Source organism: Triticum aestivum, chromosome 2A, assembly GCF_018294505.1.
Source record: "Triticum aestivum cultivar Chinese Spring chromosome 2A, IWGSC CS RefSeq v2.1, whole genome shotgun sequence".
Taxonomy (NCBI): Eukaryota; Viridiplantae; Streptophyta; class Magnoliopsida; order Poales; family Poaceae; genus Triticum; species Triticum aestivum.
The window spans coordinates 715,689,346-715,717,179 of record NC_057797.1 but is presented as its reverse complement, the minus strand read 5'-3'; the positions used below and the strand labels follow the sequence as shown (position 1 = coordinate 715,717,179).

Sequence of the window (27,834 nt, the reverse complement as noted above, 5' to 3'; positions counted from 1 at the left end):
CATTTGCAAAAATTTAGAAAGAAACTTTAAGCATTTTGACCTGTGCAGAAAAAGAACGAGTCTGTATGCTAAATGTTACGCTTGATTTTGTTTTTTTCATCGGTAAAGCACTGATATCCCGTTTCGCATGAAAATTGTCAAGCACGGTTTTCACACTAACATGAACATCGGCACAAAAGAAAAATCAGAATTTTTAGTATTTATTTACTATTATTTTAAAATTTATTATTCATCCGAGAGCATATGCTCCCCAGAACCAAAACGGCCATTCTGTGGAGTTTGCCTTGTTAAACCTCTCTTTTTTTGTAGGGACCTTGGCCTCCTTATATAGGGGTTGGAGAGGTGGTGTGAGACTTAGGCCATCTTCACCGCGCGACCCTAAATGAACGTCCGGTTTAGCCGGATTTTGTCCCTTTAAGGCGCCGTCCGCGTTTGTCTGATGGATCGTGGGTGCGCCCAACGCGCGGCCGCACCCAAAACCTGTTCGAGGTGGACGTGAATAAAAAAATTAAAAACTTAAATCAAATGACTAAAAAATTAAATAAACGCAGTTAAAAAAACATAAAACATATATATAGGGGTTACGGCCACAAAACGGCCCAGTTTATCAGTCCACTTAAACGACCCGGTTCATAATTAACATAAAACCAAAATAAAAAAAGCCTCCCGCGCGCTCCTGCCGCGCCCGTCGATGCCGTGGCCGTCGCCGTCTTCACTGGCCGCCGGTGTCGTCGTCGTCGCTGACGAGGTCGACGTATTCCGCTGGCGTCCACGGGTGGGCCGGTGGTCCGTGGTGCATGGGGGCGGCGGGCTGCAAGGTGGCCGGTGGTGCCTGCACCACTTCCTCCCGAGGCGAGGCCTCCCGCTCCGGCGACCGCGACGGCGTGGGGCACCAGTTCACGGCCCCCAGGACGGCCGCCATCTGCTCAGCGGAGCACGACCAGCTCCACCCCTGGCCACCAGGTCAGGGTGGAACGCGGCCATCGGCAGCTCCTCCACCACCTCCTCCCGAGGCGCCATCTCTAGCTCGGGGATGGCAACATCGCCGGCCGCGGAGAGGGCCATCGTCGCCTCGAGGTCTGCCAATTGGCGCTCGTCATGCGTGTGCATGGAGTGCTTCAGCACACGCATCATGAGCCAGGCCTCCTCCTCCGCCGTCATGCGAGGAGGTGGGGGTGGCGATGGAGATGGCGACGGCGACGGCGTGGGCGTCAGGTCGCGCACCCGTGTACGCCCGCGCGCCTGGGGAGCCGCTCGGGGCTCACGTGGTCGCCGCGGCCCCGTCGATGTGCCGGTGAAGAACGACGCCCGCCGCACGTCGTGCTCATCACGGAGCCACGTGTCCCACAATGTCGAGTCAGCGGCGTACCTCTCGTCGTAGTAGAGGTCGTCCGGGAGGAGGAGGCGGCGGCGTTCGATCTCCTGGTGGCACGCACGGCCGCTCTGCGGGACGGGCGGGATCGGCACGCGGTCGGCCGACAAGTGCCAGTTATTGGGGAGGTGGACGTCGCTCCAGGGTAGCGGCGTCCTTGTCTCCCAATAACGGCGGCAGACGGCCGCCTCGATGTAGTGCCGGTCGCGCTCGCCGGCGGCCGTGGGCGCGATGAAGAACGCGGGCGGCGCGGGGCCCGACGTGGTGGCGATGGCGACACGGACTCCTCCTTCTTCACCGAGCCGCGGCGGCGTGGGGCAGTGTGGACGATGACCCGTCCACGCTTCTCACTTAAAGAAGGACGGCGACCTTTCGATGTGCGGATGATAGGTGGGGCCGCCCGCTCGTGGGCATTGATGTGGGCGGGTGGGAGGTAGGTGGCCACCTGCCACGCGGCCCCGGCGCGGACGAGGCGCGCGTCCGTTTGGTGTCCGTCGCGACCCAAACCCGATGCAAGTTTACGCTCGAAATGGGTCGGCTCAGACACAAAACGGACAAGATGGATTCAGGCCGTCGCGCGCTGAGCCGCCTTGTTTGTCCGTTTTACCCCAAACGGACGGGGCCGGACAGAATAGGGTCGCGCAGTGGAGTAGGCCTTAGAATCCTCCATGAATATGTGTCTCTGCTTTCCATGGTTGAAGGGAGCAAATCCGAGTATCTGAAAGGTACCTCTTAGATTATGGCTCAATATGAAGTCAAAGTCGGTTGAACTCATATGGACCCCCCATTTTCACTAGTCAATATATACGTGCAATGCACATTAATTTAGAAGTATATTAAGTGCATGTAGATATTAAGTAGGATATTATTTGCATGTTTGGCGTGGGAGGTTCATGAGTATTTTTTCCTCCAAAATCATCAAGGTTAGCTTGTGTAGGTTTGGTCCGCTACAATATCTTCATCGAATTCATGGTGGAACGTTGAAATGTACAAGTTGAAGCTCAAGATGATGATTTCGACTAACCTTGATGTAGCATTTTGTATCACTAATCTTTGTTCTCATTTTTGTGCCGGTTAGAGGCGGAGCCATGTACATCTTAGGGAGGGGGGGGGGGGGGGGGCCACGCCTTGGATCAAGCCATGAAGATATTTTTTGCGAGGTCTTAGATTAGATTTTTTTTACCATTTGCAACCCCCTCCCCCCCCCCCCCCCCCCAACATTGATGATTTATCTTTCACCCCCTCCAACAATTTTCGTCTAGCTTCACCACTAGTGTCTGTATTTCCTGATTTGATGTACTTTCTCGCAATATGAGAATTTGAAAGTAGTTAATTAATAGTTGGGTTTGTTTAAAATTAGTATCAAGTGAGTTGATGAGAGCCCAAGTATCCACTATTTCTGTAATAGGCAGACAACTTTCACGCGTTGCATTGTTTCTTTTAAAAATAATCAATATAAAATCTAGCGAACAACACAACAATTTTATAGAAATTTGAATTTGAGAAGTATCTAGTAGTTGACATTTCTTATAATCTAGAAGTGCCCATTTATTCTCATAAAATCTTGATATTCTCGTACTCTAGAAACCTTTGGCAATGTACTTGCAAGATACATACAGTCTAAAAACACTCTATCAGGTTTTGTAGATATCTAGCAATCCTATGAAAAATGATGCGTACAAACATATAATTTGATTGGAACTATTGTAACAACAAAATTTCTTAAACATCCTGAACTAAATGCATTTTTTTGTATAAAACTAGAAATTCTACTTATTGCTAGAAAATATATTTCTAGTGACAAATATTGGAAGCCTACAACAATATTATCTAATATACATGAGAGTGTTTCCATTGTTCATTACGCTTATTATACCAAATAATATTAAGAATAATTTATTTAATGATGTATATAAAAAATCATACTCCCTCCATTCAAATATATAGGGTATAATACATCTTTTGAGGTTCCCTTTGACCACGAGTTAGTGCAACAAATATGTGATGTGTGTGTTACAAAAAAGTATACCATCAAATCGTATGTGAAAGAAATTTTCAAAGACATACGTTTTATATGATACATCTCATATATTATTAATTTTACGAATGGTCAAAGAAACTTTAAAAACAAATTATCATCCTATATGTTTAGATGGATGGAATATATTTAATTATCACGAAGTAAAAATGTTCACTATAAATAAACTAGTAACATAAACGTGCAATGCACGTATAATCTTTGGAATTTTTTGAGTAAAGTTTTTTGCAATCCCTGAACTTGTAAGGATGGTTTGATCTGAGTCCTAAATAATCAATCTTGGAATTAGGATAAGAAACTTACTAATCTGAATCATTAGCATATCCCAAGTCACAAAACGGATTGTGCGATTAAAGTCGGCTCATTTCATCAGCATGCCACAGGATACTCTTGGCCAAGTTTATAAGCTCGCTCGAGTCATCCGCGATCCAAATTAGGGGTGATGGTGAACAAAATCCAAGGATTGAGAGCGGAAAAGAAGAGACAACGAAATATGCGCTAAAAGGGAGAGTGATGGTCATCGACGTTCAGAAAGCAGTGGAAGGGTAAAGAGCATCTCTCGACGTCCGTTGCATTTTCCACAAGTGGTGGCCGTTACGGCGGCCACGTTAGCGTCCACACCACAAGGCTAAAGTTGAGGAGCACGTTAGCACGTTTGACCACACTAAGAACTCACATGATGTCACTCCCGTCAGTGTCCCATCATAACCCTTGCTACACCGAATATGTTGAACAGTGATAAATCAAAATCTGAACTTCATGAAATTACCAAAGCAAAAGGTGGCTTCCAATATAACTCCAGTATATTCCAATAAAAAACTAAGGGTTAGAGAAAGACGTTCTATAGAAAATGGTCGGTAAAAAAAGCAGTACAGAAACAACTCTGTTAAATTTGAACAATTCAGTTGTTTTTCAAACATGTGACTCAACAAAAACAAAGCTACGTGTCGATATATTTTGGTTCCTGTCCTGTTGTCATCTATTCTTGTTCAGTTTGCAACATAAAATTCTACAAAGAACATAATATGAATAAGGGACGCCACTAACAAATATTGTTTCACAAGGAGATCCACATAAAGATTGTCAAGGAAGTAATCGGTGCTGGTACAGCTAGCTTACCATGATACTGTTACATGCATATGCGGACCATAAGATGATTCACGTCAACTAATATTTCGGAAATGGGTCCTTACTATTGAGAATCAACATCCACTTTATTTTAGCTGCTCAGATTGTTTACGAATTCCAAAGGAACTGTAGAGCCATGGAAATAGATAAGCTTTAAAATAATGAGAGTAGAAGTAAATTGTATCCCTGGATAAAAAATTGATAAATAAAACAAAAGGATTAAGACATACTTGTACTACTACAATACAGGGCCGTATATAAAAATAAAAGAGCATGCAAACTGATTTATATCAAGCAGGAACATGCATCATAGCATCATCCATGACTGCATGAATGGTTCAGGAAGAGACTACTTTTCTTTTAGGTTCCTGAGTATGACTACTTTCCGCATCATTATTACAGATGAATCCGTTAGGTCCATATAATCAGGGAACAATCCGCTGACACAATCGGATGTGCATCTCAATTATTCTTGCCAAGTTTCTGTGTTTTAAAAGCAAAAATGTTAGATGAGAAAACAAAAGGAGATGGAGTCTCAACCCTGATCAAACATTCGACCAGAGATTTGTGAAATATATATATCTACATAATGTACAATGACAGTAAAGAATTGCAATTTCCATCTATGTCTCTCAGAGCATTCTAGAAATTAATTGGAACAGACATCCTTGAAATGTTTGACCATTCTATAAATTAATCAAACACTGGCCCCCTCCCAATCAAAAATCCTACATACATATAGACTCCAGGTAAGAACCCTGTTAGATTTAGAAAGAGTATTGAGCATAGAAGGGGGTGGAAGTGAAATGTACCTCAGCTCACACATGATGAAGGGAAGCAGTGAAAATAAAACTTCAACATAACACAATAGTATCAGCTGCGACATAGGAGATCCAGGAAAATAAACCTTTATTCTTTGCGTTTTGGATCCAGCTACCAACCATGGCCTTTGTCAAGAGTAGACTTTCGCTGTTGATAAGAGTTGCACTTCTTCTAGCACCCACATCGTTGAACCTATAGCATCACCACCGCCAAATCCACCAGGAAATCATCTCTCAACTCCAAAAGCATGCTAAAAGGTACCAACGATGCATGGAATCATTATTATGAAAAGTTACATTGTACATTTGTGCCGAAAGAACACACATGAAATCAAGATAGCTGCCTCGTTATGGTGATCTTGCAGTCGAAAACTATTACACAAAATTAGCATCTAACAACATAAGATAGAATTAAAGGTACACATTAGATAAAGGGCATCTCACACAAAATCTGACCGAGGAAAAAATATCTAAAAATCTCTACATAACCCGAAAGTCACTCAGGAAAAAGGCCACACAAATATTCCACGTCCACTATAAAACATTTTTTCTTGAGGTTCACCTTGCTATCAATAAGAAGACCAAATCATGTTCTGGATAACCAAATTCAACCTCATCTTTTTGGCACTCATGAGCTATCTATTCCAAAATTACGTTGATGTAGTAGAAATGAATGCAAATCAGGAGCTTAACTTCTGAATGTACTAAACTTTAGCTACCTCTTCACAGAACACATATACATGAGTTAAAAGAGCTGTGAAGACCTTGGAGCTGCAAGTATATTATCAAATAGAAGAGGTAATCAAGTTTGCTGGACCTCCAAAAAGAAAATGCCCATCAACAGAGCAACAAGTTGCTATGTTATCAAATAAGAAGAATGAGCTTGCAGGTACATAGGAGGTGTAAAATAACTTTTTAATGTTTCAGCATTAAAAGCGGCATGGATGCGCTCGCGAGTACACAGATGAAATGCTACAAAAAAAATCGAATGTCCCTTGCAGAATAGAGCAGGCAAGTAGGTAAAATACATGATGACTTAAAAAATGAGGAATACATACAAATTTGGTTGTTGATGGTAGCGCCAGGCTCAGAGTTTGTCACAATGATGTTGATGGGCTGCACGTTCGACTCCTCATTAAGATCTTCCTTCACTGAATGTAATTGGTTTGAGCACACAAAACTTAAATAAACCATGCAAAAAGGTTTGAAAGCCTGTCATTCAAGAACCAAGAAACCATTGGAATTGGCTATAACCTAGAAATATATATGTTCATCATGAATATACCATAAGAGCAACTCTGTCTTCTTGATTACTCATTTGTATTTCTAGTGAAATAAGCTTGCATGAGTGAACTGTAAATAAGGTAAAAAATTCAAATTGTTACTATTTTCTCGTGTGCAATGAAAAAAATTGAAAAACGCAACCAATTGGAAGATATTTAAGCCTGCGAACAAATATCCACCTAAATCCAAAGAAGACTGAAAGGAAATCTTGAATATTTAAGCAGTCCTAATAAAGTCTAAAAGAAATAATGTACAAAAGGGAAAGATAAAATGATATGTACTAACATGGATACCAGTATTGCTTTAAGAAAATAAACATAATATTGAATTCACATTGGCTAGAAGTTGTACCTTCACATTTGCATTGAAAAGCAGTGGTACCTTCACATTGGCGCATGAACAATAGCCTTCGCCTCTGGAGAAGTGAGGAAATCAGGAACCTAAGTCAAAATATGGCAATCGCCCATAAGTAACATGATCAAGTAAAGAAAATTTAAACACAATATCATGTCAATTTCGGAACCTTGTACCATTCATTACTAATCACACTGTCATTTTCTCTGCAAAAGAGGCTGCGTGGCAGGAGGCCTATCCTATCACATCATATTTACCCGCACTTGCTAACTAAAATTTTCTCCAGAAGTAAATGCTAAAAATTTCATACAAGTTGATTCTCTCCTAGATGCTTGGCAAAAGTATCATTTTGTACATTGCAATCCCTTCAACTCAGTAACAAATTACAGCAGGTACAGGATGAACTAACATAAATGAACGATACAAACATTTTGCAAAAGGAAGTCTATGGGGATTACAAATATAGGCATCATCTATAGAGAAAAAAATTGATAGATCGCACAAAGGTAAGCTTAGGCAGTCGATCTGAACCTCGCTGTTGTAACCACCATTAGAAGCGCCCCAACCACGGTAATATTTCTCGAATTGCAGTTTCCTGCTACTCAGCGGCACCCCAATTCTTCTGAAACTAAAAAGTTGTCCCCCAAAGGGTAACAAGACATCACCAAATACACACACAACAGCCTGGAATCACCAATAAGCACATGGATGATGGATCCAATCCAGGGGGAGCGTGGTAGGTCGTGGGGAGAGGTCGCGAGGTGAGGGCAGATGGAAGAACTCTTAACTCTACATCTGATGAGGCAGAGGAGTTCCTCGAGCAGGGATATCACTGGGAGCCAGGGACGAACGACATGTTAGAAGCGGAGTGGAGGAGCACATTACGGAAGTTTCAGATGCGGAAGGCGCCTCGCGTCCTCGTCGGATTGAGTGGCTCCTGCATCGTCGAAAGCGGCAATCGGCGCAGCACCAGCGGCGGCTCATGCATCACCGGCACGCGCGGCGTACCCTGGCGGTGCGATGGCTGCACTCCCGCGGTGTCCCCTGATGGTGTGGTGGCGGCACTCGTGCGGCCCAACCGGGGACGGGAACGAAGGGGGATGCGGGGAGGCTAGCCCTCGAAGCGGTGGGGGGCAAGTGGTGGGCAGGCGGCGTGTGGCGGGCGGCCGTGTAGAAGGCGAGAGGCCGAGAGGAGCGATGCTACACCTACGTAGAGGATGTTACGTAGTTTACGTAATCAGCGACGTGGCTATTTATGATTGGAAGGTTACGTAAGAGGTCTTCGTAGCTTTAAGTGGATGTAGGATTATCGGGCCGAGAGGCATAGAAGAGGAGGCCGAGTCGAGGCCGGGTGGGGACTGGGGATGATTTTTCTCGGGAGCGAGTAGGTTGGGGTGAGAGACGTGCGAACGTGCGCGCGTGGGCAGCGGGCAGCGGTTGTTCTTTTTGACGTCGCTGGTGGCAGCGTGAGGCAATTAAGTGTGGCTAAACATGGTTAGTGTTAAACATCGAAGCAACGTGAAGCGTAGGATTTGATGGTCTGAACGGTGAAGATGTTCGGGATCTCCGCCTCTCGTGCTTTTATAGGGGTAGTGGATAATAACATTTTAACTCACCCTAGGCACACACAAAAAATATTTGAATTGCAGTGGGTCATGAACAGCGAAGTCCAACCTAGCGGCCTTGCTCTAGTTGGCTATTTACCATGACCACCTAACACTCAACCAGATCTCACATATGACACGGTCCCATCGGCATTTGTGCTCCACCATCAAACCAGAAAAACATATTGGAAACATATCGAGAACAAGTATTATAAGCTCATGCCAACCCCATCTATGTGTTAATTAAAATCATTTTAAGCCCGGTGAGATGTGATCAAAAAACAGTGTGGCCGTTGGAGTGGTTGCTTGGAGCAAGTGAGGAATGCACCACAAAGTATTTGCACAATTGATGACTATGTGAGTTTGATGTCATTTTGTTATACACATTTATGGTCTTGTTTGCTTTGATGACAATTTGAGTTCATATATACTTGCCTTTTTTCCAAATGTATGATCGCATTGCACATGAAAGGTTCAAGCAAATGTCGGCTTTCAAAGGCAAAACATTCTTGTTCCAACATTGTTGGAACTTGCTTCACGTAAGTGAGAAATGGATGTTTAGGGATTAAGAAGCTCCACCAAAGAAAGGTGCACTCATTAATTGAAAGACGATGATGATAGTGACGATGCACCAAGGGGAGAAAGAAACAAGGGAAAGCCCGATGAAAGAAAGTTTGAGAAAGATAGTATGAAGAGGTTCGACGAAGCCTCTAGCTTGAGGGAGCAAATTAGTACAATGGTGAAGTTAAAAAAACCCATGAAGTAGAAGCATTTGGAAAACTAAGGTGGCCTTGGCCGAGAAGAGATCCTATAAAAGGAGACAAAGTGGGAGATAAGATGTGTCTTCGAGGAGCGCAAGATCGCTCTCGAGGAGCAAAAAATAGGAAGAAGACAAGATCACCGAGGAGGACCGGCTCTAGATGATGAAGCTGAATGGCATGGAACCGATGGCAATGGTTTTTGGGAGTTGAAAAGGATGGAGATCATATTTCGGAGGAGGCAAGAGCTTCATGATCTTATGGCCGGTGGTGGTGGTGCTTCGGCCAATGGAAGTGGTGGTGGTGGTGGTGCTTCCGACAATGGTGGGATGCTTCGGCCAATGAAGGTGCTGGTAGTGGTGCTTCCGGCAATGGTGGTGATGGTTTTTCCGCCAATGTTGATGATGGTGGTGCTATGGCCTGTGGTGGTGGCGATGATTACCTAATTGTGTTTGATTGCGCATTATTTTGGACAAACTTTGCTACCTCTTATATTATGCATGCTTTTGAATGTGAACTATTATCATACTAGTATGGTATGATATTTGTATATTTATTCGGTGTATTGCATCTACTATATAAGTTTGTAGTTGATATCAAAGTTTTTGTCGTGCGAGTTTACGGCATTTGTTCCGACCCAAGCCCGTGTGGCACGCAAACAAATTTTCGGAGGCACCCGAAACTGGTTTTATGGGACGTGTTTTTTTCGGGATCAGCTAGAGATGCTAAGGCTAGAAAGCTAATGTTGAAAAATAATCTTGAAATTGTCCACCAACTGTTGTTCCATGTCCGTGCACTGCAATGCAGCAGCAGTCACATGCAAATCGCTTGGTTGAAGCCACGAAAGATCAGTCTCCATCTCAAGTCGTGTTCTTTTGCCCTTGCCTCGGGGAGAAAACATCTTCAGATTTTCGTCCTCACGCAGCCTGCCATTTATGCTGATTGGCACAACCGGGAACAGTATGTTTCTGCAACTTGCAAGTGCATGCATGGAATCTTTATCTGCAGATCAAATGGCGCCAGCTAGAGAACATGAACGGCCTGCAAGTTGTGTCGCGTGTCCCGGAGAGATTGGCTGCTGCGCATCTCATCCGTCAGTGTTTATGCTCCAGTTGACAGACATGCTCAAAACACCGAACTTGTGTCCCAAATTCGAAATGCTAACTTCTGCAGACTGCCGATGAACTTATTTATGGGTTCTGAGCTGTGGCATTCAACTCTCCTTTTGCTCTTTCCATTTCTGCTGTTCTCTCTGATCGTTTTTTTTTTCTTTCCAACCAAACAGCTTGAGGACGGGGGATCCAGAAGGAACTGCGCAAAGAACAGCTTCATAATTTAGGACATTTCACCCGCAAAAAAATACTCCCTCTGTCCCAAAATAGGTGACTCAACTTTGTACTAGCTTTAGTACGAAGTTAATACAAAGTCGAGTAATTTATTTTGGGACGGAGGGAGTAATAATTTAGGACATTCGGAAGGAAAGGAACAAACAAATAAACCCAGGACAGTACAGAACATCCACATGTGACCGGCAACCATGAGGAAATACATCCAAATCCAATCTCTGTGTGCTGATACTGCATTGCTACCTGCGTAAAGGGCAAAGATTCTGCCAATTATTCGGTTCGCATCTCAAATTCTGATCGTAGACTAGGGCATCAAAATAGGCAGGGTGATGATGATTAGTTTAAGCGGCCCGTGTCACTCGAGCTGCCCAGGACTGAGAAATTTTGTACTCTGTTGTGCAGTTGCAGAGTCTCTTCCTGCAAAAAGAAAAAAAAACAGTTGCAGAGTCTCCTTGACAAACTAGTTAGTTGCATGTGCTTTGCACGTCAATACTTAATCATGCACATAAATAATAAATAACTCGGCAGTGCACGATTCATACAACAATATCCATTTTCAATGAATATTGCAAAAAAGGGCCCTTGGATGTTATAATAAAACTGATAAATAATTAATTTAAAGATTTTTTATACTTATTAGTTGCGTGGAATTGCAAATTAAACCAATCAATTTCACCAAGTGTTTGATGCCGAGACAGGTGTGCTGGTGAGGCTGAAGCCTGGAGTGACTTGGACTCGGGGACGACGCGACAACATTGTTGTCGGTGGAAAGGAGTCATAGGTTGATGGGTTCAGGTGCAATGGGGGTGCTGGGAGCTCGCCGGCTGTAGAATCTGGTGAGATTTAGAAGGAGGCCGGGGGGGGGGGGGGGCAGAGGGGGTGGAGTCGAGCAAGGTAGAGGGCGGAGCGGTACGTTGTTGATCAGGTGATTGTTTTAGACGGAAGAATAACACCAAAATGAGGAGGAATACGATTTTGTTGCCACTGGGCTTGAATCGGACTTCGGACAAAACTCACAGAAATAAATCATTTTTAGGATGTGACATGTAGGTTTTCCCTTAATTCAACATCTAAGCTGTAAATTTTCTTTTTGTTGACATTTTATCTAGAGACATTTTGACCTGTCATTTACCCCAGTTAGCACAATATCAATAAAACCCCGAATAATCCATTCATCTCTTTACCCAATACTTGTGTTACATTCTTTTGATTATTATTTTAGAAAGATTTCCTGCATGTAGACTTGATCCTTATGTTAGGCCCATACAACAGATGATGCGAACGGTACACAGGTTCAACATAACTAAATGCTAACAATATTTACAGAGATTTTCGTCAATATTAAAATAATCACAACTCACTCATCTTGAATATAAACACGAAAACGATTATAAATTAGTTTGAGGCGTTCTCAAATATGTGGTTCGCATTTTATCTAAGACACATGTGTTCCTTAATGAAATAATTGTATCATCAACATATATTTGTTCAATTATTGATTTTGATAATACAAAAATCATCCGCTATTCATATTATGCCTATATATATGACGTACGTAGTTTGGAAGGTATGAAACTTAAATAATTTTTCATGAAAATAACACATATTGCTTTAAATATAAATCGACAAGCAATGTAATAGAAGAAAAGTAAACCTATGTTTACTTTAGAGAAGCACATAATCCAAAAAAAAGAAAAAAGAAATTATATTGGCCGATGGACCAGCAGGACTTATTTTTGCGACCAACACATCAACACAAATAGGTGTGTATCTTTTATTATCCAACCGAATCGTGGAGACTTGAAGCACTTTGAGGTTGATTTATTTTGTGGAGGTTTCCACTGAGCTGGCCTTTTCCTGCCTTTGCGGATTGTGCAGAGAATCGGGCAGAGTAGCTGAGAGTTTTTAATAGAAGGAAATCCTCTGGAGTTCACGGGAAAGGTGCAAGATGGGCCCCATATGTCACATCCTCAGTGCCAGCCTATGCCATGTGAGCATGCAGGCTGCACCACCGCGAATCCCTGGAAAGACAGCCGTAGGATCATTTTTATCCAACGGTACATATTGCACCAGGACCCGAGCAAACAAATGTGAGTCATTCGATTCAAACTATCCAACGGTCCAGATCATAAGTTACTCGTATACTATAGAGTAGTATAGATAGTATAGATAGTATAGATATAGATTTGTGTGCAACAACAATTTTGGGGGGAATCAGGTTAAAAATTGTTTTTTGGGGGGAAAATAAAATGGAGATCGTGCAGTCGTGGGCCGCTAGCAGAAGGCGTGCGGGAACTACTTCTGCAATGATCGACCGGACCGTCGGATCCGAAAACGAGTGGCCGAGATCGAGCCCCTCTCCCATGCCGCTCTCGCTATGTCATTCCACCCAATGCGGCCATGAGGGCATCTCCAATGGGAGACGCTAGGCCAAGGCACCAGGAAAGGAATCCCAGTAGATCGTCGGTTAGGCTGTTTATTCCCAACGCCTAGTGTGGCATCGATGCAAAGAAAAGCATCGAGTGCTAGGCTGTTTCCTTTCAGAGCTGGGCACTTCTTTCTAATTGGTAATTAGAGCCTGTTATTAGCGCCTCCCATTGGAAGAGAGGGCTGTAGATCCCTTTTTATTTTTTGGATATTTATTTTTCACGCCACAAGCGCCTATATAGGCGTCTAGCATTGGAGATGCCCTGAGTATGAAACCCCACCCCTTTCGTTGCCCACCATCGCCGCGCCCTGCCGCAGCCTAGCGGCGCCGCCGACGCTTCGCCCGCCCCCGCCCCTCCACCTCTCGCGCGCGTCGCTGCTGCCCCCGCCCGGCCCGCGACCTTGGGCATTGGTTTTTCGAGGTACGAGCTTCCATTCATTCACATTCTCCAAGTCCACAAAGCTATACGTCGATTCCCTGGACTGGACCATTCTTGATCTGCGAACAGCATGGTCAATTTTTTTGAGAGGAGAACCGCACGAGGTCCATAATAGATAACGCTCACTTGGATGGATGGTAGGTTGGATGGGTCAGATGCTCTGTTGTTCTATATTGGTACGGTGACATGGTTGTACATTCAGCGACAAGTGAAAGTATGTTTTAAATAAGGATTGTGATATTTGACACACGTGTGTCATATAAGCAAAACTGCCACACATCTACTTCTTTTATTTTAAAGTATCACACGATTCCCTGTCATTTGACCTCGCCTTCTCCCAAACGATCTCGGAGGCTCACCCGAGAAACCTACTTCTCCCGCACATCTCGCGCCCACCTCCAAGAAAACTGTCACTTCTTCACGTCTACCACATGATTTCTCCTCAGGACAAAGGTATCATGATATTCGTATGCAATTTATCAGGCCTGTGTTGCGTAACTTACCATACTATTTACATAGAACGTACCAGGTACTATGCTTCAACAACTACACCCTTCAAAGTCACCGCTGTATTTTGTACACAAGTTAGAAGGTCTTCGATGTGTAAAATACCGTGGTACTTACACATAAGTTATCAGGGTATATCAACATCAACCTTCCCCTGGTCAAAATTACCATGGGGGATTATACATGAGTTACCGGGTTTACAGTTCGTATATTATCATGTTACTTACACCTAAAAACCTGTGTGTGTTTCGGTAGCTTTTTCCATAGGTCAAAAATTACCATGATGTTTTTGCGTAACTTATCACGCCTATAGCACGTGTGCCCCTCATGACACTAAACATTATGTCACTTTCCCGTGGCACGCCATGTGTTGTGTTCATCCAAGAGGCCCACGCGCGAGGCGCGTGTATGTTTTTAACAACTTATTTTCCTTTGGTAAAAAAAGTTACCATCATATTTATATTGCAAGTTATCAGTTATGCGGTGCTTATATTAACATGTTATTTACACAAAAATTATTGGGGATGTTTTGAACAACTTTTTCCTGGGGCAAAAAGTTATCACGGTGATTCTAGGTAACTTATCAAGCCCGTAGTGCTTAAGATATCATACTATTTACACAAAATTTATCAGGGGTATGTTTCAGCAAATTCTCCTCCACGGGTCAAAAACTTATCATGGTGTTTAGTTATCGCAGTGCGTATATTTTCATGCTATTTACACATAAAAATGCTAGGGGAGGGAGGTATACTACCGTGCTATTTACACAGAAGATATCGGAGTATCTTTTCAAAAAAATCCCTATGGTCAAAGTTACCATGGTGTTTCTGTAGGAAATATGCCCTAGAGGCAATAATAAAATGGTTATTATTATATTTCTTTGTTCATGATAATTGTCTATTGTTCATGCTATAATTGTGTTATCCGAAAATCGTAATACATGTGTGAATACATAGACCACAACACGTCCTAGTGAGCCTCTAGTTGACTAGCTCGTTGATCAAAAGATAGTCATGGTTTCCTGACTATGGACATTGGATGTCATTGATAACGGGATCACATCATTAGGAGAATGATGTGATGGACAAGACCCAATCCTAAGCTTAGCTCAAAAGATCGTGTAGTTCGTTTGCTGTAGCTTTTCTGAATGTCAAGTATCATTTCCGTAGACCATGAGATTGTGCAACTCCCGGATACCGTAGGAATGCCTTGGGTGTGCCAAACGTCACAACGTAACTGGGTGGCTATAAAGGTATATTACAGGTATCTCCGAAAGTGTCTGTTGGGTTGGCACGAATCGAGACTGGGATTTGTCACTCTGTATGACGGAGAGGTATCTCTGGGCCCACTCGGTAATGCATCATCATAATGAGCTCAATGTGATCAAGTGGTTGATCACGGGATCATGCATTACGGTACGAGTAAAGTGACTTGCCGGTAACGAGACTGAACAAGGTATTGGGATACCGACGATCGAGTCTCGGGCAAGTAACGTACCGATTGACAAAGGGAATTGTATACGGGGTTGCTTGAATCCTCGACATCGTGGTTCATCCGATGAGATCATCGAGGAGCATGTGGGAGCCAACATGGGTATCCAGATCCCGCTGTTGGTTATTGTCCGGAGAGCCGTCTCGGTCATGTCTACGTGTCTCCCGAACCCGTAGGGTCTACACACTTAAGGTTCGGTGACGCTAGGGTTGTAGAGATATGAGTATGCAGTAATCCGAAAGTTGTTCGGAGTCCCAGATGAGATCCTGTACGTCACGAGGAGTTCCGGAATGGTCCGGAGGTGAAGAATTATATATAGGAAGTGTAGTTTCGGCCATCGGGAAAGATTCGGGGTCACCGGTATTGTACCGGGACCACCGGATGGGTCCCAGGGGTCCACCGGGTGGGGCCACCCATCCCGAAGGGGGCTGAAGTGGGGAGGGGAACCAGCCCATAGTGGGCTGGTGCGCCCCCCCCCTTGGGCCCCCCCTGCGCCTAGGGTTGGAAACCCTAGGGTGGGGGGCGCCTCCACTTGCCTTGGGGGGCACTCCACCCCCTTGGCCGCCGCCCCCTTGGAAGATCCCATCTCCAGGGCCGGCGCCCCCCCTAGGGGGCCTATATAAGGGGGAAGGGAGGGCAGCCGCACCAAAAAGTCTCGGCGCCTCCCTCTCCCCTACTACACCTCTCCCTCTCGCAGAAGCTCGGCGAAGCCCTACTGCGATCATTGCTGCATCCACCACCACGCCGTCGTGCTGCTGGATCTTCATCAACCTCTCCTTCCCCCTTGCTGGATCAAGAAGGAGGAGACGTCATCCGCTCCGTACGTGTGTTGAATGGGGAGGTGCCGTCCGTTTGACACTTGGTCATCGGTGATTTGGATCACGGCGAGTACGACTCCATCATCCCCGTTCTCTTGAATGCTTCCGCTCGTGGTCTACAAGGGTATGTAGATGCACTCTCCTCTTGTTGCTAGTTGACTCCATAGATTGATCTTGGTGAAACGTAGGAATTTTTTTTGTTTTCTGCAACGTTCCCCATCAGTGGCATCATGAGCTAGGTCTATGCGTAGTTACTATGCACGAGTAGAATACAAAGTAGTTGTGGGCGTCAATATTGTCAATTATCTTGCTGTTACTAGTCTTATCTTGATTCGGCGGCATCGTGGAATGAAGCGGCCCAGACCAACCTTACACGTACGCTTACGTGAGACCGGTTCCACCGACTGACATGCACTAGTTGCATAAGGTGGCTGGCGGGTGTCTGTCTCCCCCACTTTAGTCGGATCGGATTCGATGAACAGGGTCCTTATGAAGGGTAAATAGAAATTGGCAATTCACGTTGTGGTTTTGGCGTAGGTAAGAAACGTTCTTGCTAGAAACCTATAGCAGCCACGTAAAAACTTGCAACAACAATTAGAGGACGTCTAACTTGTTTTTGCAGCAAGTGTTTTTGTGATGTGATATGGCCAAAGGTTGTGATGAATGATGAATGATATATGTGATGTATGAGATTGATCATGTTCTTGTAATAGGAATCACGACTTGCATGTCGATGAGTATGACAACCGGCAGGAGCCATAGGAGTTGTCTTTATTTATTTATGACCTGCGTGTCAACATAAACGTCATGTAATTACTTTACTTTATTGCTAAAGCGTTAGCCATAGTAGTAGAAGTAATAGATGACGAGACAACTTCAAGAAGACACGATGATGGAGATCATGATGATGGAGATCATGGTGTCATGCCGGTGACAACGATGATCATGGATCCCCGAAGATGGAGATCAAAGGAGCAAATGATATTGGCCATATCATGTCACTATTTGATTGCATGTGATGTTTATCATGTTTTACATCTTATTTGCTTAGAACGACGGTAGCTTAAATAAGATGATCCCTCGTAAAATTTCAAGAAAGTGTTCCCCCTAACTGTGCACCGTTGCGAAGGTTCATTGTTTCGAAGCACCACGTGATGATCAGGTGTGATAGATTCTAACGTTCGAATACAACGGGTGTAAGACAGATTTACACACGCAATACACTTAGGTTGACTTGACGAGCCTAGCATGTACAAACATGGCCTCGGAACACAGAAGACCGAAAGGTCGAGCATGAGTCGTATAGAAGATACGATCAACATGAAGATGTTCACCGATGTTGACTAGTCCGTCTCACGTGATGATCGGACACGGCCTAGTTAACTCGGATCATGTTATACTTAGATGACTGGAGGAATGTCTATCTGAGTGGGAGTTCATTGAATAATTTGATTAGATGAACTTAATTATCATGAACTTAGTCTAAAATCTTTACAATATGTCTTGTAGATCAAATGACCAACGTTGTGCTCAACTTCAACGCATTCCTAGAGAAAACCAAGCTGAAAGACGATGGCAGCAACTATACGGACTGGGTCCGGAACCTGAGGATCATCCTCATAGCTGCCAAGAAAGATTATGTCCTAGAAGCACCGCTAGGTGACGCACCCGTCCCACAGAACTAAGACGTTATGAACGCTTGGCAGACACATGCTGATGATTACTCCCTCGTTCAGTGCGGCATGCTTTACAGCTTAGAACCAGGGCTCCAAAAGCGTTTTGAGTGACACGGAGCATATAAGATGTTCGAAGAGCTGAAAATGGTTTTTCAAGCTCATGCCCGGGTCGAGAGATATGAAGTCTCTGACAAGTTCTTCAGCTGTAAGATGGAGGAAAATAGTTCTGTCAGTGAGCACATACTCAAAATGTCTGGGTTACATAACCGCTTGACTTAGCTGGGAGTTAATCTCCCGGATGACGCGGTCATTGACAGAATCCTTCAGTCGCTTCCACCAAGCTAGAAGAGCTTTGTGATGAACTTCAATATGCAGGGGATGGAAAAGACCATTCCTGAAGTATTTGCAATGCTGAAATCAGCAGAGGTAGAAGTCAAAAAGGAACATCAAGTGTTGATGGTGAATAAAACCACTAAGTTCAAGAAAGGCAAGGGTAAGAAGAACTTCAAGAAGGACGGCAAGGGAGTTGCCGCGCCCGGTAAGCAAGCTGCCGGGAAGAAGCCAAAGAATGGACCCAAGCCTGAGACTGAGTGTTTTTATTGCAAGGGAAGTGGTCACTGGAAGCGGAACTGCCCCAAATACTTAGCAGATAAGAAGGCCGGCAACACTAAAGGTATATGTGATATACATGTAATTGATGTGTACCTTACCTGGGTATTTGATACCGGTGCGGTTGCTCACATTTGTAACTCAAAGCAGGAGCTGCGGAATAAGCGGAGACTGGCGAAGGACGAGGTGACGATGCGCGTCGGGAATGGTTCCAAGGTCGATGTGATCGCCGTCAGCACACTACCTCTACATTTACCTACGGGATTAGTTTTAAACCTCAATAATTGTTATTTAGTGCCAGCTTTGAGCATGAACATTTTATCAGGATCTCATTTAATACGAGATGGCTACTCATTTAAATCCGAGAATAATGGTTGCTCTATTTATATGAGAGATATGTTTTATGGTCATGCTCCGATGGTGAATGGTTTATTCTTAATGAATCTCGAGCGTAATGCTACACATGTTCATAGTGTGAATACCAAAAGATGTAAGGTTGATAATGATAGTCCCACATACTTGTGGCACTGCCGCCTTGGTCACATAGGTGTCAAACGCATGAAGAAGCTCCATGCAGATGGACTTTTAGAGTCTCTTGATTACAAATCATTTGACACGTGTGAACCATGCCTCATGGGTAAAATGACCAAGACTCCGTTCTCACGAACAATGGAGCGAGCAACCAACTTATTGGAAATCATACATACTGATGTGTGCGGTCCAATGAGCGTGGAGGCTCGCGGTGGCTATCGTTATGTTCTCACCCTCACTGATGACTTGAGTAGATATGGGTATGTCTACTTAATGAAACACAAGTCTGAGACCTTTGAAAAGTTCAAGGAATTTTAGAGTGAGGTTAAGAATCAACGTGACAGGAAAATCAAGTTCTTGCGATCAGATCGTGGGGGAGAATACTTGAGTCACGAATTTGGCACACACTTAAGAAAATGTGGAATAGTTTCACAACTAACGCCTCCTGGAACACCTCAGCGTAATGGTGTGTCCGAACGTCGTAATCGCACTCTATTAGATATGGTGCGATCTATGATGTCTCTTACCGATTTACCGCTATCATTTTGGGGTTATGCTTTAGAGACTGCCGCATTCACTTTAAATAGGGCTCCATCAAAATCCGTTGAGACGACACCGTATGAATTATGGTTTGGGATGAAACCTAAGCTGTCGTTTCTAAAAGTTTAGGGATGCGATGCTTATGTCAAGAAACTTCAACCTGAAAAGCTCGAACCCAAGTCGGAAAAATGCGTCTTCATAGGATACCCTAAAGAAACTATTGGGTATACCTTCTACCTCAGATCCGTAGGCAAGATCTTTGTTGCCAAGAATGGGTCCTTTCTAGAGAAAGAGTTTCTCTCGAAAGAAATAAGTGGGAGGAAGGTAGAACTTGATGAAGTATTACCTCTTGAACCGGTAAGTGGCGCAGCTCAAGAAAATGTTCCTGAGGTGCCTGCACCGACTAGAGAGGAAGTTGTTGATGATGATCATGAAACTTCAGATCAAGTTGCTACTGAACTTCGTAGGTCCACAAGGACACGTTCCGCACCAGAGTGGTACGGCAACCCTGTCTTGAAAATCATGTTGTTAGACAACGGTGAACCTTCGAACTATGAAGAAGCGATGGCGGGCCTGGATTCCGACAAATGGCTGGAAGCCATGAAATCCGAGATAGGATCCATGTATGAAAACAAAGTATGGACTTTGACTGACTTGCCCGTTGATCGGCGAGCCATAGAAAATAAATGGATCTTTAAGAAGAAGACAGACGCGGATGGTAATGTGACCATCTATAAAGCTCGGCTTGTCGCTAAGGGTTATCGACAAGTTCAACGGGTTGACTACGATGAGACTTTCTCACCCGTAGCGAAGCTAAAGTCCGTCCGAATCATGTTAGCAATTGCCGCATTCTATGATTATGAGATATGGCAAATGGACGTCAAAACGGCATTCCTTAATGGTTTCCTTAAGGAAGAATTGTATATGATACAGCCGGAAGGTTTTGTCGATCCTAAGAATGCTGACAAGGTGTGCAAGCTCCAACGCTCGATTTATGGGCTGGTGCAAGCATCTCGGAGTTGGAACATTCGCTTTGATGAGATGATCAAAGCGTTTGGTGTATGCAGACTTATGGAGAAGCCTGCATTTACAAGAAAGTGAGTGGGAGCTCTGTAGCATTTCTCATATTGTATGTGGATGACATACTGTTGATGGGAAATGATATAGAATTCTTGGAAAGCATAAAGGCCTACTTGAACAAGTGTTTTTCAATGAAGGACCTTGGAGAAGCTGCTTATACATTAGGCATCAAGATCTATAGAGATAGATCGAGACGCCTCATTGGTCTTTCACAGAGTACGTACCTTGACAAGATATTGAAGAAGTTCAAAATGGATCAGTCAAAGAAGGGGTTCTTGCCTGTATTGCAAGGTACGAGATTGAGCATGGCTCAATGCCCGACCACAACAGAAGATATGAGTGTCCTCCCCTATGCCTCGGCCATAGGGTCTATCATGTATGCTATGCTGTGTACCAGACCTCATGTAAATCTTGCCGTAAGTTTGGTAGGTAGGTACCAAAGTAATCCCGGCATGGAACACTGGACAACGGTCAAGAATATCCTGAAGTACCTGAAAAGGACTAAGGAAATGTTTCTCATTTATGGAGGTGACGAAGAGCTCGTCGTAAAGGGTTACGTTGATGCTAGCTTCGACACAGATCTGGATGACTCTAATTCACAAACCGGATACATGTATATTTTGAATGGTGGGGCAGTAAGCTGGTGCAGTTGCAAGAAAAGCGTTGTGGCGGGATCTACATGTGAAGCAGAGTACATGGCAGCCTCGGAGGCAGCACAAGAAGTAGTCTGGGTGAAGGAGTTCATTACCGACCTAGGAGTCATACCCAATGCGTCGGGCCCGATGACTCTCTTCTGTGACAACACTGGAGCTATTGCCCTTGCCAAGGAGCCCAGGTTTCATAGGAAGACCAGGCATATCAAGCATCGCTTCAACTCCATTCGTGAAAGTGTTCAAAGTGGAGACATAGAGATTTGTAAAGTACATACGGACCTGAATGTAGCAGATCCGTTGAATAAACCTCTCCCTAGAGCAAAACATGATCAACACCAGAACTGCATGGGTGTTCGAGTCATCACAATGTAACTAGAATATTGACTCTAGTGCAAGTGGGAGACTGTTGGAAATATGCCCTAGAGGCAATAATAAAATGGTTATTATTATATTTCTTTGTTCATGATAATTGTCTATTGTTCATGCTATAATTGTGTTATCCGGAAATCGTAATACATGTGTGAATACATAGACCACAACACGTCCCTAGTGAGCCTCTAGTTGACTAGCTCGTTGATCAAAAGATAGTCATGATTTCCTGACTATGGACATTGGATGCCATTGATAACGGGATCACATCATTAGGAGAATGATGTGATGGACAAGACCCAATCCTAAGCTTAGCTCAAAAGATCGTGTAGTTCGTTTGCTGTAGCTTTTCTGAATGTCAAGTGTCATTTCCTTAGACCATGAGATTGTGCAACTCCCGGATACCGTAGGAATGCCTTGGGTGTGCCAAACATCACAACGTAACTAGGTGGCTATAAAGGTACATTACAGGTATCTCCGAAAGTGTCTGTTGGGTTGGCACGAATCGAGACTGGGATTTATCACTCCGTATGACGGAGAGGTATCTCTGGCCCACTCGGTAATGCATCATCATAATGAGCTCAATGTGATCAAGTGGTTGATCACGGGATCATGCATTACGGTACGAGTAAAGTGACTTGCCGGTAACGAGACTGAACAAGGTATTGGGATACCGACGATTGAGTCTCGGGCAAGTAACGTACCGATTAACAAAGGGAATTGTATACGGGGTTGCTTGAATCCTCGACATCGTGGTTCATCCGATGAGATCATCGAGGAGCATGTGGGAGCCAACATGGGTATCCAGATCCCGCTGTTGGTTATTGTCTGGAGCGTCGTCTCAGTCATGTCTACGTGTCTCCCGAACCCATAGGGTCTACACACTTAAGGTTCGGTGACGCTAGAGTTGTAGAGATATGAGTATGCAGTAATCGGAAAGTTGTTCGGAGTCCCGGATGAGATCCTGGACGTCACGAGGAGTTCCGGAATGGTCCGGAGGTGAAGAATTATATATAGGAAGTGTAGTTTCGGCCATCGGGAAAGATTCGGGGTCACCGGTATTGTACCGGGACCACCGGATGGGTCCCGGGGGTCCACCGGGTGGGGCCACCCATCCCGGAGGGCCCCATGGGCTGAAGTTGGGAGGGGAACCAGCCCATAGTGGGCTGGTGCGCCCCCCCCCTTGGGCCCCCCTGCGCCTAGGGTTGGAAACCCTAGGGTGGGGGGCGCCTCCACTTGCCTTGGGGGGCACTCCACCCCCTTGGCCGCCGCCCCCTTGGAAGATCCCATCTCCAGGGCCGGCGCCCCCCTAGGGGTCCTATATAAGGGGGGAGGGAGGGCAGCCGCACCAAAAAGTCTCGGCGCCTCCCTCTCCCCTGCTACACCTCTCCCTCTCGTAGAAGCTCGGCGAAGCCCTGCTGCGATCATTGCTGCATCCACCACCACGCCGTCGTGCTGCTGGATCTTCATCAACCTCTCCTTCCCCCTTGCTGGATCAAGAAGGAGGATACGTCATCCGCTCCGTACGTGTGTTGAACGCGGAGGTGCCGTCCGTTCGGCACTTGGTCATCGGTGATTTGGATCACGGCGAGTACGACTCCATCATCCCCGTTCTCTTGAACGCTTCCGCTCGCGATCTACAAGGATATGTAGATGCACTCCCTCTCGTTGCTAGTTGACTCCATAGATTGATCTTGGTGAAACATAGGATTTTTTTTGTTTTCTGCAACGTTCCCCATCAGTTTCTACCTCAGTTATCAGATGTGCGCTGCGTATATTACCATCTATTTACACATAAATTAGCGGGTATCTTTTCACATTTATCTTTCCCAATGGTTAAAGTTACCACGATATTTGTATCTAAATTATCAGGTCTATGGCGTGAATGTTATCGTGCTATTTACAGAAATTACCGGGGGGCGGGTTCAACAAATTTATTCCCAATGATCAAAGTTACCATGATGCTTGAAACAAAAAGTTTTTCAGTGCTAACATATTAAAGGCAAAAACATGTCAAAAATAGTATTTCCCTTAGCTTGTTCAACAATCAGCGTCATAGGTGAGGTGGTTAGTTCCCTTTGTTGATTACCTGCAAACCAGAGATCAAATCCTAGTCCAACCATTATTTTTGCCCGAAAATTGGGAAGTCCCATGGGGCCATAATTGACGATTGCGAAAATTAGGAACTCACGAGCAGGTGTGCCCGCGGGAAAGGAAGGAGATCGGGAGGCGTGCAGAAAAGGAAAGAAATCGGGAGGGAGATCGGGAAGGACGTGCGGGAAAGGAAGGAGATCGGGAGGCGTGTGGCAGTTTCGCAATCTGACACACGGTTGCCATATACATATTTCGTTTAAATAAATACATACTCCCTAAGTTCCATAATTGTTGTTGTGCTTTTAGTTCGTCAAAAGTACATTTTTTTCCTTTCAAGGATACTAAAAAGTACCCCATCCGTATCAAAATATAACGTGTTTTTGCAGTTTAATTTAAACTACAAAAAAGTCTTATATTTTGGTACAGAGGTAGTACATAGTTTTAGGTTCCATTCAAAATGGTATATTTGGATCTATGGGCTGTCTTTTAGATGTCGTGTATCTTTCATCTGCCACATTAGAGCTGGCAGTTTCGACATCAAACTGTCCGACCTGACTGATATCAGAATCGAAAGATTACATTTCGTGCTTTCCAGCTTAAAACTTTGGTGCTGTGAAACCAACTCATTGGCTCTTTGCTATCTACTCTTATATAGGGTTGTTTTATTGATGCAGGCGTTTGATGTGGTTCATCTAAGCCACAGGACGTCCACTCTGTTTGTTAATATCTAAGCACGCTTCTGACACGCAAAATGGCATTGCTTCTTCGCTTCAATCAACTGAGGAACAGCATATGGAGTAGTTGTCCTGCCAGGTTGCTTATGCCACATGCTGGATTGTCATCTGGAAAGTTGCTTGATCCAAAAAGCTATGAGAGGCGCCTTTTCTCAACAAGGGTTCAAGAGACAGCTAGTTTGGACAGAACATGTATTTCCCGGATTCAGCCATTAGAGTTTCAACAGACTTCTGAACATGAGAAATCTGGGCCTCTTCTTATCTTTGATATTAAGACCACTGATTTTTTCCAGAAGCGTAATAGAATCACTGAGTTTGCAGTCCATGATCTTTGGGCAGGAAAGAATAACACATTTGAAACTCTCCTCAATCCTGAGATGGATGTTCCGAAGTACATTGCAGCTGTCACTAACATCAACAATGATTTGGTCTGCCGACCTGATGTCCCGAGGTGTGTTTCTCTTCCAATGCATTCATGTTATTTCCAATTCCATCACGACACCCCATCCCTTCACATTAGTCGGCGAGCCTGAATGTAAAGAAATTGTCACTAATTAGGATGCACTCGCACTCGCACGCCTGTATGCATGCCCAACCTTTTCATTCCTCAACATGGTGCTGTCACAAAGACCATATGGAAGTAAGTCTATTTGTGCAGTAAATTTCTTTGTCGTGTTTTGATAACCATCCATACTACTAGTATGGTAGGCGTTTCTAAGTCTTTATTTTTAGGAATCTTGTGCACTTCGCAAGTTTTTAAAATGGAAATTTGGTTCTTTGTACATCTGACTCTGTTAACACTGAACTTACTCTAAGTGTTATCTTAATCTGAATAATGTAGGTTCAGTGATGTACTTCCATTACTACTGGCGTTAGTTCGAAGCCGCCAAACTCCTGGCAAACCAGTTATATGGGTTGCTCATAATGTAAAACAATTTGATGGCCCTTTCTTGGACCAAGAGTTTGACCGTTGTTCAGCTCAGATGCCCGAAGATTGGCTGTTTGTTGACACCCTTTGTTTGGCAAGGAAGTTGCCGAAGCTTTCGGCATCAAATGGTACATCATTTTTACTCCAGAGCTGTTGGGTATAAAACACTTCATATCATCGTGTTTAGGGTATAACACTTTTGCTTGCAAGGGTGGTTTTCTGTCTCTCACTTTTCAAAGTACAATTTTAGCTAAAACCTTGTTTTGGTAGTTCTTTCTTTTACTCCATGTTATTTGTAATGCAACTCCATTTCCCATGTTTGTGCTGTTATTTAGTAGTATTTACTTGTTGGCCTTTGGTTCTGTGAATGCGAAGACCTTTTTTGTTGAAGTGGCTAAGTTTATTTGCTTTTGTCGTTATGTCGATATCATTTTTGCAGTCCCAGTTTGTTACGTAGCTTGTACCATTTGGTAAATCCACAACAGAAATAACCATAATTACAGAGTTTTACTGTTATCTGCAGATAAGAGACATCTCCATGACTTGGGGTCACTATGCAAACGCTATGGGATCTCTGTGGAAGGCCCTCCTCATAGAGCAATGCAAGAAGTGATGAAATTATGTCAAGTTTTCCAGAAAATGAGTTTGATCTAAAACTGACATATGAAGGCCTAATGGATGAGGCCATCAAGGCTAGTTATTTCAGCAAGTTTCTTAAGTAAATACGTAGTATTTGTTGTTTCCAGCTTCCTTGTTTTAGTGGTCGAATTTATTTGACTTTCCCCAATAGGATTAGCCTGTCCTTCACATTGCTGGATATTGTTGCCTTCGCTGTAGGATCTCAAGAATCATGACTTCTTTTTTTATTGAAAAATAGCCGCATTTGTCACTCAAAGCCTCCGTTGAGCTTTATTGATGTGCTTTACTTTCCAAACCTTATCGTTCCTGCCCACATCAACAGGCACGTCAATTCAACTGGCCGCAACTCAAGTACTCATTTTTACCATATCTGCAACGTCCGAAGTAAATTATCCATTTCACCTGGAATGTCACACCCTCTATGGTTGTAATAAAAACAAGTACAACTCATCTAGCAGCATACTACCAAATACATTCTGCTAAGAAGTTCAAATCAAAATCAATGGATGCAGCTAAAAGCATGAGACCTTCTACTTTGGATAGCTTACAGGATTCTGGAGAAGGCCTCCCTGTTCTCGTTGAACGTCCACTGATCTTCTGTGCCGGAGGCGTAGTAGTCGTACACCATCTTCGACAGCTTCTCCTTGGCGAGCTTCTCGTACTCGGACACATTCATGATTATATCCGTGCCCCTGATCGAACAATTCATTGTCAGTTTGCAGTCCATCTGTCTGCCAAGCAGTGAAATAGATTCTCTGTTTTTTCTCTGAAGAGTGAAGACGCTTTAACATGAACTGAATATCGTCCGGATAGTTTGATAGGGAATATGAGAAATCAAAAAAGGTAACAAGACATGAACTGATCAAGTGGCTGATCTATCTGGGGAGGAGTTGATTAGCTGCAGAATATATCCATGAATTCCTGATTCAGTATCAGTAGTTCGAGATGTTACTTTCGAATCAGTACTGACAAAATGAAACGGAACGACCCGACGGCTGGCCGAGAAAGAAACGCAAAATCACCCAGAGAGATCACAAGAAAGAGGAAGGAGGTGGAAAGTGCTACTGTAATCTCGAATACAAATGCACTCGCATCGACAGTAAATTTCAAAAAATAAAGTAAAACAATCAAAAAATCTGACTGTTTTTGCGGTTGAACATCAACAAATTTTCTAACATTCTGCAAAATTTCGCCTCGAAAAGACATCTGTGGAGGTACGTTGTAGCGCCCCGAGACCGATGTGTCAGGTGTCCTCCAGTTATTCGCTGTTGTTGCCTTGTCATTGCTTGCATGTCATGCATCTCATTTCATGTCATCATGTGCATTGCATTTGCATACATGTTCGTCTCATGCATCCGAGCATTTTTCCCGTTGTCCGTTTTGCAATCCGGCGCTCCTATGTCATCCGGTGTCCCTTTCTACCTCTTTGCGTGTGCGGGTGTTAAACGATTTCGGATTGGACCGAGACTTGTCATGCGGCCTTGGTTTACTACCGGTAGACCGCCTGTCAAGTTTCGTACCATTTGGATTTCGTTTGATACTCCAACGGTTAACCGAGGGACCGAAAAGGCCTCGTGTGTGTTGCAGCCCAAC

The 27,834-nt window shown here is 44.1% G+C and overlaps 1 long non-coding RNA gene and 1 pseudogene across 5 annotated transcripts; one reads left to right on the top strand and one right to left on the bottom strand.

Moving 5' to 3' along the window:
* Positions 1-3,064: 3,064 nt before the first annotated feature.
* On the bottom strand, positions 3,065-8,184 carry LOC123190481 (uncharacterized). 5 transcript variants are annotated; one of them, XR_006496362.1, is made up of 4 exons: positions 6,995-8,184; positions 6,418-6,571; positions 5,351-5,610; positions 3,065-5,266 (listed from the first exon to the last, which is right to left on the bottom strand). It is a non-coding gene; the product is annotated as an uncharacterized lncRNA (long non-coding RNA). The 5 variants fall into 5 exon arrangements; XR_006496364.1 differs by having other exon boundaries at positions 3,065-5,610; positions 6,995-7,083; positions 7,529-8,184; XR_006496365.1 differs by having other exon boundaries at positions 3,065-5,610; positions 6,995-7,058; positions 7,529-8,184.
* Positions 8,185-13,501: 5,317 nt separating this feature from the next.
* On the top strand, positions 13,502-26,324 carry LOC123191899 (exonuclease DPD1, chloroplastic/mitochondrial-like; annotated as a pseudogene).
* Positions 26,325-27,834: the final 1,510 nt, after the last annotated feature.